At 38.6% G+C, this 14,938-nt stretch overlaps 1 protein-coding gene and 1 long non-coding RNA gene across 3 annotated transcripts in view; both read right to left on the bottom strand.

Moving 5' to 3' along the window:
* Window positions 1–14,938, bottom strand: part of LOC125790080 (RNA-binding motif, single-stranded-interacting protein 3-like) — a 120,860-nt gene that overhangs the window by 98,912 nt on the left and 7,010 nt on the right. The gene's annotated exons all lie outside the window — the stretch shown is intronic.
* Window positions 3,658–4,439, bottom strand: LOC125790081 (uncharacterized). Its single transcript, XR_007430021.1, has 4 exons — window positions 4,320–4,439; window positions 4,153–4,235; window positions 3,983–4,108; window positions 3,658–3,689 (listed from the first exon to the last, which is right to left on the bottom strand). It is a non-coding gene; the product is annotated as an uncharacterized LOC125790081 (long non-coding RNA).

A 14,938-nucleotide genomic window follows, 5' to 3' on the forward strand; every position in this document is an offset into this window, starting at 1 on the left:
TGTGTGTGTTCCACCCTATTGATTCTCTCTCATGTTTAAGGTCAGAAACTGAATTCTTACACAATGAGACTCAAAACACTCAACCTCCACCCTTTTACTTACTGTCAAAAGAGAGAGAGAGGGAGGGGGAGAGAGAAATGTTGAAATTTGTAATGTAGTGAATCTTTATCTGTGTGAATAGTAATGATTACAGTATCAGAGTGAAAGGATTATAATAAATAAGTTTATTAGAGGAAAACTGTTCTGTAACTGAAAGGAGGTTCTAGTTCTCTGTTGGTTCCTCTATGCTGGATATAAGATGAGATTGAAACAGTTGGGTATGGTGGAGGCTCTACAGGTTCTGCATGAATCCTGCAGCACATTTACCCACAGATGTTGCTACAGCTGGACCTGTAGATCCTGTAGCTCTACACTCGTAGGTTGAAGCTGAAGCTGCAGAGTCCCAGCTGCTCCATAAATGCTGGACTGGTGATAAATCTGGAGACGGGCAGGACGAGGAGGTGCTGCAATCTGGTGGAGACGTTCCTGTATTCCTGTTAAACCCTTGCTGTGTGTGGGTGAGCATTATCCTGCTGAAAAATGCTGCTATCAGTTGGAAGTTCTGCATGAGAGGCAGCAACACATGGATCTGCAGGATGTTCTGCACACATCACTGAGATCACTGTTAGTGTTCCTCCTATCACTACTATGAGATGATCCTCAGATCATTAATCACTACTGCAGTTTACACTGTGAACTCTTCAGTCCACGTCAAAGGCAGGATTGAAGCGCATCAACATGAGAACTCCATACTCAAACCTGAACATCATCAGATCCCAAACAGAACCTGGATTCCTGTCGTTACGATAGTAAAGACACACTGACGCCCTAAATCAAGCTGCTAAAATTATAGTTTGCTAAAATTGGGCCTTTTGAGTAGGTCGTAGAGGCATGCTTAGCAGTTACTGATCTCTCAGCAAGAGGTACACTACCCAAATGTATCCTCTTTATTGTTAATGAGTGTACTGTACAACAAATTGCAGTTGTGTGTGTGTGTGTGTGTGTTTAAGCTCTTAAAGTGCCTTGTTCAGATGAATTAAACTCAGGCCTCAGGATTGGGTCTTTTGTGCGAACAGAATGGAGTTTGAGTGATTATTTTGTTAAGAGATGTCTAGTATTTAATATTGTGTGTGTGTGTGTGTGTGTGTGTGTGTGAGAGAGAGATAATAAACTGAACAGGGCTAAGGGAGATGGCTGTCATGGAGATACTGTGTTATATTCAGTATTACTACATAAAGGTTTAGGCGGCAGAGAGATTCTCTCTCTCTCTCTTTCTCTCTCTCTCTCTCGCTCTCTGTCTTTCTCTCGCTCTCTCTCAGTTTAATGACTTTTATTGGCTGTTTTGTATGCAATAGTGCCAAAGCAATTACCAGCTGATGTTCAATACAACACGCCACTACTAGCAGCAGCTGTAATAAACCCAGTAGAACAACACAACTTTTATATAAAAGAGAGATATATTTATCTCTATTTTCTCTCTTTCTATTTCTTTCTCTTTATTTCTGTCTTTTTACCAGTTTATCATGTTTTGGCTATAATAAGTGCAATATTGCTAAAGCATTACAACAATAACTGAATTACATTCCAAAGTTAGTGACAAAATACGTAAAAGTCATATTTGGGCAAATTTACTATTTGGTAAACCAAATATGCTAAACCAAAGGTTTGACCACGCTTGACCAGGATGCATCATAAACTATGTACTGTGTGCTGGATGCACGGCTGGTCAGCTATCTGTCCAGTAGCTATGAGTGCTTTTCCCTGGATGACCAGCTTTCCTACCACCTTAACTAATAAAATCCAGCTAACACCATCAGTTACCAATTTTTCAGCCTGAATTTCAAATTTCAAACTCAGTATTGCTGGTATATCAGTACAGATACAATAAACAGGCTTTTTTAAATAAAGATAATCCAAATTCATGATGTAAACATGCAAGATCAAAACCAGGCAACAAACAAGAAGAGTCCAGATCAGTAATAAGTTGCAAGAGCAAAAAAACAAAAAAAACAAAAAAACACTTTGTAAAGACAGACAGAACCTGATTTATTACTCTTCTGGGAGTAAATGAAGTGAAATCAATACTCAGGCGATTGTGCATTCTGTGTAATGGAGTCCGGAGCTTGGAGAACACTGGTAGACACAGGTCTAGGAGGAAAAGAAGTACCTTTAACACCAGGTGTAGCATTTTGGTTATTTGCATTTCTTGGCTTAGTGTTGGACAGACTTTTATTGGTGTTGGGTCAATTTTGCAGTGAATTTCACAGGTGTTTGGTCAATTTTAGACATTCTTTTGCTGGATCAGCTGGGTTTTGAACTGAATTTAGCTGGTCTTTCATCAGTTACAGACTTTTTTTGGATTTAGGTCAACTTCGGTTCCAGGCCTGAAATTGTTGTGGATACCAATTCAGACGGAATTTAACTGGTGTTGGGTCAGTTTTAGACATGCTTGTCTCAAATTTTAAAATATTGCAGGCATTGGTTTGTTTCAAACCTTTTTGTAGTTCTTAACTTAGTACATAATATACAGAATTTTGTTGATTTCAGCTGATCTTTGGTCAGTTTCAGACTATTGCTGGATTTATCTTAACTTCAAACAAAATCGTTTGAGACCAAATAATCCAAAAATGGACCAAATTCTAGGTTCTAGGGTGAAAACCCCCTTAGCTTTGGGCGGTATGTTTGGTACTCCTTAGGCTAGGTTTGGACTGTATGTTAGTACTGAGGGTTGGTTCAGGTTTGTACAGAAAGTTCTCTGGCTGGATTCGGGTTTGGACCACCGGTTCTGGTCTGATTGTAGGTGACAGGCGTGTAGGTGGTAGTCAGTAAAGAGCAGACAGTGCAGTAATTTGATTTGTCTCTGTGTTTATGAAGCATCTACTCCCTCTGTTCTCTCTCTCTCTCTGTTTTCTCGCTCGCCCACTCTTTGAATAGATCAGTGTGTTAATTCATTAGTTTCGGATGATACGCCCAGGGGGTGGGAAACACACACACACACACACACACTCCGATGTGTGTGTGAGCTGCAGTGGTGGAGTGCTGGGTTCATCAGTACTGTAATATAGCTGCTACAAAGTGGAGATTTTAAGTGTTCTATTGAATATTAATCTGATATTTAGTTAACTCCATGTAGCTTCATCATCACTACACACCTCCAATCTTCATGTAGCTTCAGATTAGTTCATCACTACACACCTCCAAACTTCATGTAGCTTCAGATTAGTTCATCACTACACACCTCCAAACTTCATGTAGCTTCAGATTAGTTCATCACTACACACCTCCAAACTTCATGTAGCTTCAGAGTTCATCACTACACACCTCCAAACTTCATGTAGCTTCAGAGTTCATCACTACACACCTCCAAACTTCATGTAGCTTCAGATTAGTTCATCACTACACACCTCCATGCTTAATGTAGCTTCAGAGTTCATCACTACACACCTCCAAACTCCATGTAGCTTCAGAGTTCATCACTACACACCTCCAAACTTCATGTAGCTTCAGATTAGTTCATCACTACACACCTCCAAACTTCATGTAGCTTCAGAGTTCATCACTACACACCTCCAAACTCCATGTAGCTTCAGAGTTCATCACTACACACCTCCAAACTCCATGTAGCTTCAGAGTTCATCATCACTACACACCTCCAAACTTCATGTAGCTTCAGAATGCATCACTCCACACCTCCAAACGTCATGTAGCTTCAGATTAGATAATCACTACACACCTCCAAACTTCATGTAGCTTCAGAGTTCATCACTACACACCTCCAAACGTAATGTAGCTTCAGATTAGATCGTCACTACACACCTCCAAACTTCATGTAGCTTCAGATTAGATCATCACTACACACCTCCAAACTTCATGTAGCTTCAGAGTTCATCACTACACACCTCCAAACTTCATGTAGCTTTAGAGTTCATCAATCACTACACACCTCCAAACTTCATGTAGCTTCAGCAGAGTTCATCACTACACACCTCCAAACTTCATGTAGCTTCAGATTAGATCATCACTACACACCTCCAAACTTCATGTAGCTTCAGAGTTCATCACTACACACCTCCAAACTTCATGTAGCTTTAGAGTTCATCAATCACTACACACCTCCAAACTTCATGTAGCTTCAGCAGAGTTCATCACTACACACCTCCAAACTTCATGTAGCTTCAGAGTTCATCACTACACATCTTCAAACTTCATGTAGCTTCAGAGCTCATCAATCACTACACACCTCCATGCTTAATGTATCTTAAGAGTTCATCACTACACACCTCCAAACTTCATGTAGCTTCAGATTAGTTCATCACTACACACTTCCAAACTTCATGTAGCTTTAGAGTTCATCACTACACACCTCCAAACTTCATGTAGCTTCAGAGTTCATCACTACACATCTGCAAACTTCATGTAGCTTCAGAGTTAATCATCACTACACACCTCCAAACTTCATGTAGCTTCAGAGTTCATCACTACACACCTCAAAACTTCATGTAGCTTTAAAGTTCATCAATCACTACACACCTCCAAACTTCATGTAGCTTCAGCAGAGTTCATCACTACACACCTCCAAACTTCATGTAGCTTCAGAGTTCATCACTACACACCTCCAAACTTCATGTAGCTTTAGAGTTTATCACTACACACCTCCAAACTTCATGTAGCTTTAGAGTTCATCACTACACACCTCCAAACTTCATGTAGCTTTAGAGTTCATCACTACACACCTCCAAACTTCATGTAGCTTCAGCAGAGTTCATCACTACACACCTCCAAACTTCATGTAGCTTCAGAGTTCATCACTACACACCTCCAAACTTCATGTAGCTTCAGCAGAGTTCATCACTACACACCTCCAAACTTCATGTAGCTTCAAAGTTCTTAATCTTAATCATGTTAATCTGAGCTAAAGGCTAAAGCTGCTGTTTCCATGTGGGTCAGCCAGACGTCTTCCTGTAGCAGTTTTTTTCTCCAGTTTCTAAGAGTCTTTATTTGAAGGTGTATGAAACAGTACTCACCGCTCTCTGACTTCATCTGTAATTTCTCTAAAGAAAAGAACTTCTACTTTTAATATTTACAGAGTTCTCTGTGTTTCTGTGTCTTTTTCTAGTTATTATGATGATGAAAGTGTGAATGCACTGTGTGTAAGTGTGGAAATGCTGCAGTAGATTCTCTACTGTTTCTTATAGCACTGTTTTACCCTCAGTGGTCCCCTGGGGTCAGACAGTAAATAACCCATTAAAAAGATATATAACCCACCAATACACTGCATCTGCTCCACTCAACCTCTACACATTCTATATAGAGAGAGAAAGAGAAAAAGACTCTTTCTTTATTTGATTTTCAACATCTCACCAAAAAAAGTATATAATACACTGTATTTTTACACTAATTAACAAAATAGTACTCTAGATTGCTGCAAAATTCAGCTAAAGTTATGTTTTCAGGTGTGATCCAATTAAAAACTGGGTCTCGCTTTAATAGTTAATTCTGAAAATGTACATAAAATACACACAAAAACACATTTACATCAATAACATTTGATGTACCATTACAAGGTTATGTATTAATAATGAAAAAAGACAGAAAGTCCCAAGAGTTAACTTCATGTTTTATTTTTTTAAGAGTTTATTTTTTCTGAGTTTAATTATGATTTTTTCAAAAACGTATTCACTTGAGACCATTTGAATTTCTTTCTTTTTCTGATTCTGGGAGTTGCCAAAAAATGACAAAATCATTAGTTTTTTAAGGTAATTGTACATGTAAGGTTTATAGCTTTTTTTTTCAGACTTACTTAAGTCTTTCATTTTCAAAAAGGAAGTGTTTAAGGGTTTCCATCATTATCACATTGGGCATTTTGATGTTTTAACACACTGTAGAAACTCCACCGAACTAAAACTCTTACTGGAAGTCTTCTAATTGAGATTAGCCATGTGATACCACACAATTTCTCTTATAAAATGTATTTTTAATAATATTATCAGTCTATAATATTATATAATATATAATCTGATAATAATATTATCAGATATCTATAATTTACATTTCCACCATATACTGTAAGACATCTCTAATTTTAATATGTCTTTATTGGAGATGAAAGCCCAGTTTATATTGCGAGATTTATATTAAAATCCTCTCAGTGGCTACTTCTGGGTAGTGTACCTCCTGGTGAGAGACCACTGAGTACCAGATATGCCTTATTGATGAACTCCAAGATATTATCCCCAGTTAAAAGACTGTGAAAGGGGCAGCAGATAGTTTAATCCGAATCTAGGCCATCGGTCAGCAAACAAATGAATTAATTTTCCTTCATTTCTTGTGGTGACGAAAAAAGGATATAATAGAATAAAGCTTTAACACTCCTCTATACAGTGGTTAAGACAGCAACTTTGTAAGTGTAGAATGTCACGATCCTCATTGCTATCGTACACCCCACCAACATTGTTCACTCCTTCCTCCTGCCTGGTTTAAACAGCAGCAGAGCTTCTGAACATATCTACACTGATGGGCGTGGTGTTCTGGAAATGAGGTGTGTTCAGGTACATTTCTGGAGTTTTATCTTGTTTATCTTGGTAACAGAAAACACAGGAGCTCCACTGACTGATTAAAACCCTGACAACAGTCAACAGTCAGATGTTCATTGCTATCTTTTACATCAACAATAAACAGAATAGTAAATAAAATAACATTGCTGTTCCCGTAAATGAGCTGCTGGAGCTCCTTCACAGCGTCAACCAGCAGCTCAGTTTCCTCTGCTGAGAAGAGTTTGTTGAACACGTGCAGGTAGATGCACCGTTACAATAGCAATCCACCAAAGTCAGAGATCACCTAATCTACTCTTAAAGAGAATGATGAGCAAGAGACACTCTGATTGGTTTATTTCACTTTACGCCCAAAATGAACCACGCCCATCATTAATTAAATTGATTAGTACATGCCTTTTGCTTTGCATTTTTAGCCACGCAATGTGTACTTTTCCTGTTGTTACGATAGCAAAGACACACTGACGCCCTAAATCAAGCTGCATGTTGCACGGTTTGACGGCTCGCCTATATAGATCACTAAATAGAGCCAACAGAGAGAGAGAGAGAGAGAGAGAGATTACACTGAGTATAACCTGCCATGCTGTATCTAATCTCCTCAACAACAGGGTGCTGTAGGGCTTACACATTTCTTACACACACACACACACACACACACACACAGTGCTGGAGGTCTCAATCCGAAATCCTTCAGGGCAGAACAGGTATATGAGCTAACAGGAGGCGGCTAAGCGGCCTCTAGCCCCTGTTAGCACTTCGCTATGCTTCACTAAACCTAAAACACACACACACACTTAACTCTACAGCAGGGGTGCCAAGTTAACACTGCTACTTCGACACTGAGTATTTTAAAGTCACAGAGAGAGAGAGATACACTGCAGTGGGGTCAGGATGCTGGATAATGATTATCACCCCACTTCATCCCCAACTTCCTAAATAATCACGTCCACAAGTACTGTACTGACCTCCATCATTCTAGAGAACACAGTTCCTCCACTGCAGACCAGACACACGGCAGACACTCACAGATACCAGTCACACAGTTTTAAGAAAGGGGCTAGGCTTACAGGAGTAGTAGGGGACAGGCAAGGTCAGTAACAATATGGCAGCAAATATAAACAACATGCCAGAGAGTGTAGTCAGGCAAAACAGGGTCATAAATGGTAAACACAGCAGAGAAAGCACTAAGGCAAAAGAGCAGTCAAAAACACAAAAACAGATTGGAAACAGAAATAAACAATAGAGAGGGCAAGATAAAAAGGCAATAGATAAAGAAACCATGTAGTAGAAGAGCTAGATAACTAGATTCAATACTTATGCTAGAAAGGCTAAGTGAAAACAATCGGTAACTGGGGAGCAGGAACATCCGGTGTGAGTGCATGCTGCAAATTGAAGTCTTTGTCTACAATCACATTACAAACCACATTGCTTAAATCTGATTTTTTGCTCAGATGGAATTTGGCTATCTTGATGGTTCACATTTACAAATAAACGAATCTGAAACGTCTCACATGCTGCACATTGATACGTGTATAAACTCCTATGAAAGTGACTCAAATGTGATTAGAAAAAAATTGGATTTGGCACATTCACACAGCCATGAAAAAATCAGATCTGAGCCTCATTGAGCAAAAATCTGATTTGAATCACTTTAACCTGGTAATGTGAACATTAAAATAAGTTGCCACTAACTAATGGGAATTATTTAATCAGATGTGATTATGTTGTAAAACAGAAATTGATTGGTAATGAAATAGGAGGAATTGAAGAATGTAGGGATTAAAATTAATCAGGTAGGGATTAAAATAAACAGGTGGGGAATACAATTACGTGAGTAGGAATTAAATAAAGGGGATAGGGATTGAAATTAAGCAAGTAAAAATTTAAATAAATCATGTAGAGGTTAAAATGAACAGGTGGAGAATTAAATGAAGTGGGTAGGGATTAAAATGAATCAGATAGGGATTCAAATAAAGCAGGAAGGGGTTAAAATGAAGCAGGAAGGGGTTAAAATGAAGCATATAGGAATTAAATTGATGGAAATAAAGCAGACAGGAAAGAAACAGAAGGAAACAAAAAAGTTCAGATTAAAGCAGGAATTAATTAGTCTGATGGGATTAAATTTTAAGAAATAGTTTGCTAATGAAATAGGTGAGATTGAAGCAGGTAGGGATTAAATTGTAGAGAAATACAGCGTTTGGTAATAAAATGGATGGGATTGAAGCAGGTAGGGCTTAAAATGAAGCACAAAGGAATTAAAATGAAGTGAATAGGAATTAAAATGAAATCTGTCCAGTTTAAAATGAAATGTGTAGTGATTAAATTGAAGGAAGTAGGGATTAAACTGGTGGAAATTAAGTAGACAGGAATGAAGCAGGAGAAAACAAAACAGACTGAAGCTGATGGGATAACATTGTACAGAAATACAGCGTTTGGTAATGAAAGGTGGGATTGAAGTGGGCAGGGATGAAAATGAAGCACAGGATTAAATTATACAAAAATTACAGTGTTTGGCAGCGGATAGGAATTAAAATAGTAATAGATGATGGGAGTAATGCAGATAGATGTAAAGCAGAGCTTAAAAACACTGTACTCTGTAAACTGTCTTTTCCTCTATCTTTGTTTCTTTTATAATATTCTTCATGTCTTTTACGGTGTTTGTGTGTATTTATCTGTGTGTAGTGTGTAGTGTGTGTGTGTGATGAGTGTGATGAGTGTCGGGGGGGGGGGGTGTCCTTCACCTGATGCTGTTCTCCTTGAGAACACTTTGCTCTTCTGTCTGCACTTATCACATTACATATTACACACACACACACACACACACACACACACACACACACACACACACACACACACTATGCTGAAACAAAGACACCCATGGAGACACAGACTTGCATACCAATATATATATATATATATGCACACACACTGAACACACTTAGGGAATAATAATTATAATAATAATGTTAATTTACAGCAAGGACACGACCTCGTATATTGTCCCATGACTTTTGCTGTGTCCCATATATGCTAAATGACGCTGCACTTAACTGTGGTGTATGTGGGTGGGGTCATCTTTTAACACGAACTGTACTAGCCAGACGCCATCAGTCACCATCATTACCCCCCACTGTACTGCACTCATACCTGTCAAGTTTTGGAATTAAAAATAAGGTAATTTTTCTGCCGCCCATTTCGAGCCCTCCCACCAGCCCAACCAAGGTTCAGTATCCCTTACATTTTAAGACATGTGAACCACTGTGAACCACTTACAAACTACAGTCAGATGATCGGAATCTGATAGGTCTACCTTTATTGACACTGAATTTCTACACAATAATTCTTATAATACAGCCTAAATAAAAACACATTATTATTATTATTATTATTATTATTATTATACATTTTAATTCATAGGTGCCTTTCTGGCACTTAAGGAAAGCATACAAAAAGTGCAAAATAGGCCATAAAATAAAATACACTTAAAAATACACAAACATTTTAATCTTTAAAAAAATTTAATCTTTAAAAAAAAATTAATATTCAAATTTAAAGATTTAAAACTAGTTAAGATGAAAAAAACACTCTAATTGTCATAAACTGACAGAATTGGATCATTAGTTCCTACAAAAAAGTTCATACTATACAAACTGTATGTCTGTGTCAGCAACGGGTGCATATATGTTTGGACATATGTGCTGACAGATACAATATGATCAATATACACACAGTAAAATCAATAAACACTAATTGCCAATAATCTATTGACTGATACTACAGGGACAGAGAATTGAATATGCAAATTAATGAAGCTTCAGCCTGAGGCAGAAACCATCTATTAGATCAGATACACTCCCATCTCTCTCACACACACACACACACACACTATACACACACACATACACACACACACACACACTATACACACACTCACAATTGAATTGCGCCTTCATCTCTCAGGTTTGACACAAGGGTCATGGCCAAAGCATACATTATAACACCACACACACACACACACACACACACACAAATACACACACACAAACACACACATATACACACCATGCCCTGCCTACAACCCTATTCCCCAATCTGAGGAGCCTGTCTGCGAAAGTTATTAATTTCAGATCAACAGAAAACAGACCAACATGAGCAGCATCTCAATCAGGATCACACACACACAAACACACTTCATTCACTTCATATTGCTCCAAAACTCTGTAGCTCTGTATCAGGCAGATATATGAATGATTACAGGTGTGTTCTATATAAATACTGGGTTTTGCCACAAGAGGGCGTAAAAATACTTCACCCACTACCCAATAAATAGAGACTACTGTTGGGTAGTGTTCCTCCAGGTGAGAGATTGTTGACTGCTAGACGTGCCTTTATAGACTCTGATATGACTAGTGATGCACCAATATAAGAAGCGTGAAGACCAGCACATGCCTCCTTCGACACATGTGGAGACAGACTCCACCTCTTTTTGAGCTGCTGCTGATGCAGCATTGCCGAGTAGCATCACAACGCTAACGCTTGGAGAAAAGTGCAGCAACCATCTACTGTACCCACACACACTTCAATCCTGCCTTTGAGGTGGACTGAAGAGTTCACAGTGTAAACTGCAGGAGTGATTAATGATCTGAGGATCATCTCATACAGTAACAGTCAGTCACTCCTAGTAGTGATAGGGGGAACACTAACAGAACACTAACATCTCAGTGATATGTGCAGAACATTCTGCAGATACATGTGTTGCTGCCTCTCGTACAGAACTTCCAACTGATAGCAGCATTGTTCAGCAGGATAGTGCTCACCCACACACAGCAAGGCTTTTCCAGGAATACAGGAACGTCTCCACCAGATTGCAGCACCTCCTCGTCCTGCCCGTCTCCAGATTTATCACCAATCCAGCATTTATGGAGCAGCTGGGACTCTGCAGCTTCAGCTTCAACCTACGAGTGTAGAGCTACAGGATCTACAGCCCCAGCTGTAGCAACATCTGTGGGTAAATGTGCTGCAGGATCCATACAGAACCTGTAGAGCCTCCACCATACCCAACTGTTTCAATCTCATCTTATATCCAGTGTAGAGGAAACAACAGATAACTAGAACCTCCTTTCAGTTACAGAACAGTTCCCCCCCAATAAAAAATCATTTATTATTATCATTTCACTCTGATACCCACACACACACACACACACACTGTAAATCTGATTCTGATGATGTCGTAAGGCATGGGAGCACAAATGCACACTACAAATAACACATTCAGTGTGTGTGTGTGTATGTATGTATGTGTGTATGTGTGTGTGTGTGTGATGTGACTCTGTTAGCTCATGTACTTGGCAGCCATACAGGCTATCAGGTTCTGGCTCATAGTCCACAGACATTCCCTGGAGTGTCTAAGTGTGTGTTGTGTTAGTGTGTGTATGTGTGTTGTGTATGTATGAACTCAATGAACTCTACTAGTCATTACCCAGACTGCTAGCATACTTTCCACTGATATTTCATTCCAGGACGGGGTCAAAAGCTGTGTGTGTGTGTGTGTGTGTGTGTGTGTGTTCTATGGGTTGTGTGTGTGTGTGTGTGTGTGTGTGTGTGTTTTGTACGCTCTTCTAAAGCTGATGGATCTGTTTTCTGTTATCAAGTAGATAAAAGCAAATCCAAGTAAGGGAGGCTTTTCATTTCATTAAAAATAACTCAAATACAAACTTTTTGACTTTTTGAAGCATTTCCAATTACACCAGTCCATTGTTACCCCTTGTTTTATGGTGTTTTCACACCTGTAGTTGGTTTCTATGGTCCGGATCAGTTGAGTTCTTTTACTTGAAGCGTTTCTCTCTCTGGTGTGGGAGTAAGAAAGTCAAAATAGGGATAAGATTCTGTGTTCCAGCTCGTGTATCTGTATATCTGTGAAGCTGCTTTAACACAGAATGCTGAAAACGCAGATGCATGCTGCACATACTGAACGTGTAAATGGCATGGAGCAGCAGAGACAGCGTTTGTTCATAGAAATATATATTTCTGGCTAATAAATCAGATTAAACTGCGCCATATAAACAGTTTAGCTTAAATAAAAGGAGTATATTTGATATCTGGGTCGGATCGAGACTGGATCACGTTTTCACCACAAGCGAACTGCTCCAGAGTTTGATTGTGACCTTCACTTGTTTTCACACATGCTCATTCAAACCGCTCTTAGGGTACAAATGAACCATAGTCTATTTTAACCGGACCAAATAGTGATGGTGTGAAAACGGCCTTAGAGTATAACCCCTTCCTCTTAGAACAGTGCTAGAAGATGAAGGGGCGAAATTCAGAGATTCAGATATAGTGTTCTAGCAGTGAAGCGCTAAAGTTTAGCAACCTACCTGCTGCTGCTTAACTATTTAACTATTTAAGGTTTATCGTATGTCTTCCATTCCTTAATTCCTCTCTGATGGGGAGCTGGAACTATAACTTTTATTTGATTTATATTATTTTTTCTATTTCACCTTAAATGCTGGTGAAAAGGGAAAGTTAGATAACTACTTTAAAACATTAAAACAACACATTCAATTACGGTAATATGCTGGTTAATGTCATTTTAAATGAGGGAAATTCTCAAATTTCTGGGTTTTTGGTCGCTTATTGTGCCCCATCATGCCAGTGATTCTCAAAGCCCTCTGTTTGACGGTTTCCTCTAAAAAATCTCAGTTTAAAGAACAATGTTAAATTCAGATTTAAAACTAAAACTAAGCGTATTTGAGTTATTTGAGTTATTTCTGTGATCTTTAGAATATCTACACTGTAAAGTACTGCTTGCAAATCATAAACAACTAACAGATGTGCACATTAACCAGACGTGTGTGTGTGTGTGTGTGTGTGTGTGATGATGATGCAATGCTGGAAAGTGAAGGATGAGCAGGAGTGTGATGTAGTGTTGTGGTTTATATAGAGAATAATGAGATGCTGCTGCACAGATGGCCACACACATATAAACACACACACACACACACATATATACACACACTGTCCAGGGAAACAGCAGGGACCACAGTAATATATGTGTGTGTTGCACAATCTGCAGCCCGCAGCTAAATGAAAAGAGCAACATATTGCAAGCAAGTGAAAACACACACACACACACACACACAATGTGTGTTACATTACAATTTTTCACACTTGCTAACACACTAAAATGACATGTAGCACAATGATTTATTCTGATGCACAGAGGATTTAACCTCAAATCCAGTTTCTTCTTAGAACTCTAAACACATTTTCTGCTTTACACACATGTTACTATTAAATACACTTAAAACACTTTATAAACACACTGAACATGATTCTAACATAAAACACAACAATCTGATATAAAATCACGTGTTTTCGTATTAAAACTGCCATTCAAAATCGCACAACATCAGCTAATGCGCCAATATATCTAGCCACCTGGCCACAAACACCTCAACGGCTAATTGTTGCCAATTCAATCAGGAATTAGCTTTATATAAAGAATACAGATGAGCAGCATTTTTTTGCTCACTAAGTTGAAGAAAATTGTTTAATTGCATTACATTTAAAAACAATCCCAGAGGTCCTGTAGTTCAAGAGTAAGCTCAAACTGAACACATACACATAAACAATATTTAATCAGGCTGAAACAAAGTGGCTTCAAAAATGTGTAGTTTTAGAAATCAATAATTAAGATAAAGTGAGGAAGATGCTGGATATCGATCAATACAGATATAAACTGCTTCTGTCTCATCACATTACTGACGAGAGAGAAAGAGAAAGAAAGAGAGAGAGATAGATATGGTTAAGTGAGAGAGGTAAAGAAAGTGAGAAAAATAAAAAAGACAGAGAGAATTATAGAGATAGTGATAGAGAGTGAGAAATTAAATAAGACAGACATTGATCTAGAGGGAAAAAGAGAGCAAGACAGAGAAAGTTAGAGAAAGATAGAATCAGATAGAGAGAGAGGGAGAGAGGGAGAGATAGAGACATGGTGAAGTGAGAGAGAGGTAAAGAAAGTGAAGGAAACAAAGACATATAGAAAGAGTGATAGAGAGAAAGTGATGAGAGAGATAGACATTGGTACAAAGAGGAAAAGAGAGTGAGAGACAAAGAACGAATGATAGTGTTAGTGATAGATATAGTGAAAGAGTGCGTAATAAAGAGAGAGAAGTAAATAGAGAGAGAGAGAGAGAGAGAGAGAGAGAAAGATAGTGATTGGGTCGAGTGAGAGGTAAAGAGAGTAAGAGAGACAGAGAGAGAGGAAAAGAGGTGAAAAAGATAAGAGATATCAGAGAGAGAGAGAGTCAGAGAGAGGTAAAAAGAGTGAGCAAGACAAAGACAGAGAG

The sequence above is a fragment of the Astyanax mexicanus genome, unplaced genomic scaffold (assembly GCF_023375975.1).
Source record: "Astyanax mexicanus isolate ESR-SI-001 unplaced genomic scaffold, AstMex3_surface scaffold_34, whole genome shotgun sequence".
Taxonomy (NCBI): Eukaryota; Metazoa; Chordata; class Actinopteri; order Characiformes; family Acestrorhamphidae; genus Astyanax; species Astyanax mexicanus.